A 7,881-nucleotide genomic window follows, 5' to 3' on the forward strand; every position below is an offset into this window, starting at 1 on the left:
GTAAACAGAAGGTGGCCATCTGTTCTATATTTGATTTTCCACATACGTATCACTTTCCCAGAGCACTGAAATCTGTTACCTGACCCATATTTAAAAATATAACCGCCAGGACATTAAGTCACATTACATTTTGAGCTTGTTTTTAGTTATTTAATCAAACAGTTCGGCGTCATAGAGTGAGGTGAAAAAAAAATAAAAAATCAATTTTGAGAGCTATTCCTCTTGTTGAGTTACAGTGAGATGTAATTCTGTTTCCAAATTAATTCTGGCTGTGCTTCCTCGAGTGGGACGAGCCTGCCGATCATATTTCAGAGACATGGGATGACATGACCTGCCAGAGACGCTAGGTAGCTTATATTTTCTCCCTTCCACGTTTGGCTGCAGCCTGGCGCCAGAAAACCCTGAACAGTGCCAGTAATCCTTGGTGATGGCTGACAGCGCAGCAGGCGCTATATCACAAGATGGGATGGATGTTTTATGGGCCTACCCGCGGACCGCCATCAGCCCGAGGGAGAAAAACGCGTGAGGGATGGACTATAAATCAGGACTGAAATGCAGCTACTGTAAAGGTCCACAGCACCACAAAGAAAGGAAGCTGTCAGATTTTTTTTTTTTTTCCCAAACCAACATTCAACATTCTTGTGAAAGCATGCACTTAAAACTATTACCTATTCAGCTCAGTCCACGAACGCAATACGGCTTGACCGTACCATGGTGCAGTGCAGTGGAGTTGAAGTAATTTAAACTAAATCAGAAGTTTTCAGATTATGGTGCAGCTTTCTGGTCCTGACCTCCTCTTACCTTGTTTGACTTTCCAGATGTATTTTGTTGTGTTGCTGCTTGGTTTCGCATCACTAACACAACAAGATGGCTGGCTTTGTGGGAAACAAACAGACACGGAGGCTGAAATCATCCCAAAAGAAGTTGGCACGCAGCCTCGCCCGGAGCACCAACTCCAGTACTGAAGGATTTTTCTTCTTCTTCAGTGAATAAGTGGCGGGATGTGCAATGAGCAAGCATTTAGGAGAGTCAGAGATTCTGCTTTAGTGGCAATGATTATTTGACTTGAAATTTCAGCATTTTCCTCAGAAATGTTACATTTTCATACTATAGCTATGCACAGAAAAGCCGCACCAGGCTATAAGCCGCATGGTTCAAAACGTGGGGAAAAAGCAGTGGCTTATAGTCCGAAAAATACAGTAACTGCTTTTTAATGAGCCGTAGCAACAAATGACGATGCAACCTTTAGGGCTGGAACCTCTGCCCTTAAGCTATGTTTTATTTTCCAGCCTCTTACCATTTCTTCCCCTGGACTGCTGTGTATTCAACTCCATATGTTCTCCAATTAACTGCGATCAGCTTCCCTGTCCTGCCGAAGAGAAAGGAGAAACCCCACTGCATGATGCTAACGCCACATTGTGTAACAGTGCCGCAATGTGTAATAATGTCATAAAATCTGCTTCTGTATTTAATAATTGGCACAAACTTTAACAATGTTATTACATATGCAGCAAAAAATGTTCAAGGATTTCATTTCATTTCACCGTTTGTGTTGATTATTACATAATGCTGTTTTAATGATTTTTTTTTATTACATTACTGCATATAGCTGAGTTTTTGCATAGCAAGGCGCTAAATAGCACCTCCATGTTTCATGACTAAGATTTTGTGCTCAAGGTGATAAGAAGTTGACTTCTGCCATATGTACCACTTAGCTTGTTAGCCAAACCCATTAATTTTGATCTCATCTGATCAAAAAGCCTTCTTCCACTGCACCACGGAAATGACCTTGAGCCTTTTCGAGGCTTCTCTGATCAATGTTCCTTGCTTTCTGGCTTTTAGTTTAGACGGATGTCCGTTTATCGGGAGGTGTGGCGTGGCAGTTGTGCATGATCTTTTTTTATTTTCAGGCTTTGGAACAATACCCCGTAAGAAGCTAAAGGGGGAACATTATCTATTTTCCAGGCATATAGTGGCATTTTATAGCAGAATCAAGCAACTATGTTACGCTTGTTACTTGTTATGTTATGCGGCACATCACTCCACAGTTTTATTCCTAAGCTGTGTCTCTTGCTCTTCATGACTAATGTTCTGTTTCTTGACAAATGTCCTGTAATGAACCTCGCAAGCCTCCACAGAACAGCCGTATGTATTTATACAGAGATAAAATTACACAGTGGCACAGTTGGCAGCACTGCCGTCTTACAGCCAGAAGGTCTTTGGTTCCAATCCCAGCCTGGGGTCTTTCTGCGCAGAGGTTGCATATTTTCTCCTCGCATGTGTGGCTTTTCTCTGGGAGTTGAACAGAAATCCAGACGCCCGTGTTCAGCCATTTATTTTTTTTTAAAGCATTGCAGGCATTTGCAATGTTTTAACCACTTCTCTGTGTTGGTTCATCACATAAAATCCCTGTAAAATTAAGGCAAGTTTGTGAAGTTGTTCAGAATAGAAAAAAGTTAAAAGTGCCTTTAAAAAGACTCTATACTGTCAAAATTTACTTGATTTTCGAGTTGAGGCACAGGTTACATATAACGTAAAGAGGACTGGGAACACAAGACAAAGCTGTTATTGTTTAGAGGGGGAAAATGCTTTGTGTGAAATTGATTATACACCACCTTGTCAAATTTCATTAAGTCAGGTGGCTTTGGCAGTGTTAACCTTCATCTTTGCTGTGGTCAGCACTTAATACGTAGTACAGACACAGTGAAGTGGTGCAAACATGCATGGTGCAGAATAGAGAAGCCAAACAAAGAAAAAGTCTGATTGTCTTGCCGGTGATTAATTTGTAATCCTCAAGCAGAAAAAACTGCATGAAGAGAAAGGCCTGAAATACAGACGTAAACAAAGAAAACCTGCAGCACAACGTTAAAGGAAGCACACAAGAACCAACCACAAACACAACAAGGCTACGGATTGTGAAAGTAAGTAATTTTCTGACACAGTGTATGTGTGAAAATGACCAAACAAATGGTGTGCAGATGAAACTGAATTAATGAGTGATGCAATGAGTCCAGATAGTGAGAAATCACATCAAAAACAAGAAACAAGGACAACTGAACAGAAAGAATAAAACCAGTCGACATGATCCACCCATTCCAGCCTGGCTCCTAGTTTTCAGGGTCTCCTGGTTCCCATCTTGGTCGACGGGAAAGTGGCTGGTTACTGGTTACCAGTCCATCACAGAGACACATAGATGAAAGAACCATGCACACACACACACACACACACACACACACACACACACACACACAGCTGAGGGTGATAGTGGTTATTGAGTGAAGGTTGGAAGGAACCCATAGATCAACGGAGGATACACAACATACAAACTTGTCTTGGTTTTGAACCCAGACATGTCACCAATATTTGCTTGTAAGGCAATCGAGGTAAAGCTGCTACTTTTTGGGATATGGCAGAACGGAGAGGCCTGCTATGTTTGTTTCATAGTGGGGCGTGGCAACAGACCAAGCCCCAAAGAGGCATCTGTGGGGTGACGGACGAAGTCCTTTCTGTCTTTGTTTCCCTCTTGTTTGGTTTGTCTCTCCGACCTGACGCTGACTAGGTGGAGTCCTGTGTTTTCACCCTGCCATTGTTCGTCAGGCATGTGGCGGGTTCAGTCCTGATGCAGAGAGAGAAAACAGGCTTGTAGGCGTGACAGCAGAGAACACATTAGTGATCCCCCCCTTTTATTCTTTATGAAACCTTATTTCAGCGCTGACGTTCTTATGCAACGCCACCCACTGAGGTCCCTTTAACACCTCCCACACACAAACACACACGCACACAACCAGCCCACACAGGAGTAGCCTTCAGCATGTTTGTTCTGCGTGGGAGAGAAATGACATCACGAAGTCCACCAGCGTTGTAAGTGCAAAAAAAAAAAAAAAAAAAACAAACATCACAACATTAATGCAAATGTACTTTAGTTCAGGGATGTGCAAAAATGATTCCGGCTTTTCATGAACCGAAGTCAGTCAGAGTCCTACTGAAGTTTTATCAGAATTAAACAAAAATAGAAGAAGAATATGCAGGTTTATAGTGTACATCAAAAGTATTTATCTGTTAAAATGGACTCCACACATAAATCCACTTGAGCAGTTGTGGAAAGACTTATGAGTTGAAGTACTCTATCCCAAAAAATCTCAAAAAAATGTGAAGATAAGGGGGAATATGTTTGCAAGGAAGAGTAAACCAGGATCTAAAACATCGAGTTCTTAGAACCAGACTTAACCGAACATGCACAAAGGATAGTCTCATAAGTGTTAACTGTGATTTGTTGTTGCCTGTGAAAAGTAATTAACTTGCTTCATCTTTCAGACACGGCGGCGTTAGGCATGACAGCGATGCTTCCCAGGCAGTTCCCGACTTCCCAAGTCGCTGTTAATAACCGCTGTTTAGTTCTTAGGAGAAGAAAACTGCATCGCAACTTTGTCACCGAGGCTTTGGGGGACTTTGGTTGTTGTGTAAAATACCTTTAAATGGATACATTTGTCTTTTAGAATATTATAATTCCACAGTGATAAATTTGCCTCTCCCTGCAAACCTAAGCAAAATGCAGGTTGTTGTGTGTTTTGTTGTGGTCGCTTCTTATCAGTGACGACCAACACAAAACCTTCCTTGAAGAAATTATGAAGAACATTGGTCTCTGTTGCATCGTATTTATGTCCCCAGAAATTTACATCATTGATTGTGTAAAAAAACAAAAAAAAATTATGTTTTGCTGCTGGAATAAAGAGGTTGTCTGAACATCTTTGGCTGTCGGTATGATGTTCTTTTTCTGAAATTATTTCTGCAAAAAGACACGTGCAATTGTCAATAAAAGGATGACTTGCCACTTTATTTTTTCATTACTGATGCAACAATAACAAAAGTCCAGCTCTAGTTTCTTGGCAACATACAGTGGAGCAAGAAAAGGTTGGCTGGATTGAGGAATCTCGATCGTTACTGCCAAGTCTGACCTCATTATTGCCTCAGCGAGCATTGCTGTTGGCTGACAGGTGTGTGGTAGATTCCCCAAACTATTGCCCCAGCTCAGCTGCACCACTGTGACAACGCTGGGGAGGCGGAGAGCAATTACAGTCACATATTTAGTGTTTATGGCGGAAAATAGGGAAGTAATTTTCTCACAAATTACTTTAGGACAAATACTTTGAAACAAAAGTTTACGAGAACTGAAGCTCCTTTTATGCAGCGGGGTGCAGCCAAGACATCTGCTTGACAGCTGTGTTTAACGCTCACATCAGGTTTTAGTTGGTTTTTCTGGGAAGTTTATCCGTACGGGCTCCACCTGCTCGTGTTGAATCACCTTTCCGTAAAATGTTTTGATTTGTCAAACGGTTTGAACAGCGAGGCCTTTGGAAATATTTCTCTCAGAGGCATTTTTAATCTTTGGGAGCACTTTAAAAATATGTATATAAAGGCCAGCTCCCACCAATGAGCTGTGTCAAAACAGTAAATTATATAATATAATTCTCTCTGCTTGATGTGGTGCACTCATCTTGCTCGAAAATAAATCATACTGAAATAAATCTTTTGGCGATTTTCTGGGTTCATAGTGAAAAGCTTTCTTCTAAGGTGTTGCATATAATTACATTAGTGGCTGAATCAATTAAAGTGCAGCTAAAAAGATATATTGTTCTTGCCTTTCAAACAATGGGAGTAAGAAATCCATCTCCTTCATCTGTTTATTTCCATCCACGTTTCCTGCTCAGGTGGTCCTCGTATCAAAGGTGATCACTTCATCCTTCAGACATATTCCCATTAGAAATTTATCTAGAAAAATCAGTCTGTTTCTGAAGAACAGAATCTGAAAATGATTTGTCTGCTTTAAGGAACATCGTGAAGGCGGATTAGCATTTATTTTATTCTTTCATATTTCAAAATGGACATGATTTTTTTATTTATTTTTTTTTAAATATAGGGGAGAGTTCAGCCTTGCGAGAAGGTGGCTTAATGGCAAAATGTGTGTATGTAGTTCTCTTTTCTGCTGACGCTATTGTTTAACATGTCTTCTGTGCATTTCTTCTGTCTTTTCTCGTTCGTGGACTACATAATCAGAACATTTGCCACAGATTTAATACATATATCCGAATGTGCAGCGTCTTTGTTATAAAAAGTCAATCTAGAGAGTGTTTTCTAGATCGAGCTTTACTGACCCAGGAGGCCTTATTATTGAAATGATTTAAATTCCTCAGCCTTGAGTCAGTCAGAGCCGCTCCAGCTGTGGAGACATTTCCTGGTGATGTCCAAACAGGTTCCCTCACAAACATCTATCTAAACTCTCAGCTGTTTTGTGGACTGGTAATGAATTATTTTGCACCCTTGTGTATGCCGCATTTCTGACAAATGTCTTTTAAGACATTATAAATATTATTTTTTTATTGTTTTTTTTTTTGTCTCTGCACTGCGTAAAGTGAAATAACAGCCCTAGAAATGTTCTTTCATCACTGCTGCTTCACAACGTCACCAGAAAATGCCACATAGACGGTGTTTTCTCAGTATTTTGAACATCTTGTCCTGCAGATCCACGTGATCCTCTGCATGGTTTGCCAACATTCCCACCCATTTGGGGGATCAGTGAAGAAGAGGCTCCATTAAGAACCTCAGTGTAAATGAAGTCTGTTAGCAAAACATTCTGCATCCTGCACACCCAAATACCGAGATCAAAGGAACAAAGAGCACATTTCATGACTTGAAGCTGGCCGGCCATCCCCAGTTTCTCCCTTTAATGTGTGTAAATATTATTCATGAAAGTGTTGAAAGCTTTCTGAGGTATAAGTCAGGTAAATCCAACCTGACTTTAAGTAGACGGAAAATGTGTTTAGAAAGCAATAGCTATATCTTCCCAGCTCGGCATGTTGCATAAAGATAAAAGATGAAATGGTTACAGAGAGAGAGAGAAAAAACAAAAAAACTGAAATCATAAAAATATTTTTCCCAACGGGATTTAAGTCTCTTTGGTGACTTTTAGATTGTTTTCTTTTCAATTGTGTCACATATTATGTAGAAATATGTACAGTTTCATTCTGCTACGCCCATGTTTACTTTTTGTGGCATGCGTTTATGTGAGTCTGATTTACCTCCAGTCTTTCTCTCAGTGGATTAAACAATCCATTTACAAACTGTCAGAGTAAAGATAACTAATGTTGCTTATTACCTAATGCACACAAAAAAGAAAACAAACTTAAATTATATTCTGTGTTGTAGCATCATTAACATTTTGCAATTATTTGAATGCAGCAGTATATGAATATTTTACAGCTCTGGAAAAAAAAAATAAGAGACCACTTAAAATAATCAGTTTCTCTGATATTACTGTTTATATGTTTGAGTTAAATGAACATTGTTCTTGACTCTGAAATTCCGACCAAAATTTTTGTATTTATTTCCAAAAAAAAATGAAAAACGATCAAAACAAAGAAAAAGATCCAGCGCTGTCAGACCTCAAGTAATGCAACGAAAACAAGTCCATATTCATTTAGAAACAATGATACGAATATTTTAACTCAGAAATCAATATTTGGTGGAATAACTGCATCGAGGTTTTCGATGCGTTTCAGTGCAGTTCTTTTTGTTTTTTCAAGAGATGTATGTTCTTCCTACAAGCTTTATACTTCTGTGACCTTTTTGATGGCCTTGTTCTCCATTTTCTAAGTTTGCATGGTGGAATCGAATCCATTCTTTTATGAAAATGTTTTTTTCTCATTGGCTCAAACTCTTAATTTTCTTAGCTTATAATCTGAAGCTGTGTTTTTCCAAAAGTAGTCCACATTGTGTGAAACAGAAAATCAACTTGGTGAAGTACTTGTTACTTGAGCGCTCCATTTCTAAATGGATGAGTTTGTTGGCATATTCATTTGGAACAAAATTGCTCAAGAGTTTTTT

The sequence above is a fragment of the Poecilia latipinna genome, unplaced genomic scaffold (assembly GCF_001443285.1).
Source record: "Poecilia latipinna isolate Pla-1442-1.1 unplaced genomic scaffold, P_latipinna-1.0 Scaffold509, whole genome shotgun sequence".
In the NCBI taxonomy this organism is placed as follows: domain Eukaryota; kingdom Metazoa; phylum Chordata; class Actinopteri; order Cyprinodontiformes; family Poeciliidae; genus Poecilia; species Poecilia latipinna.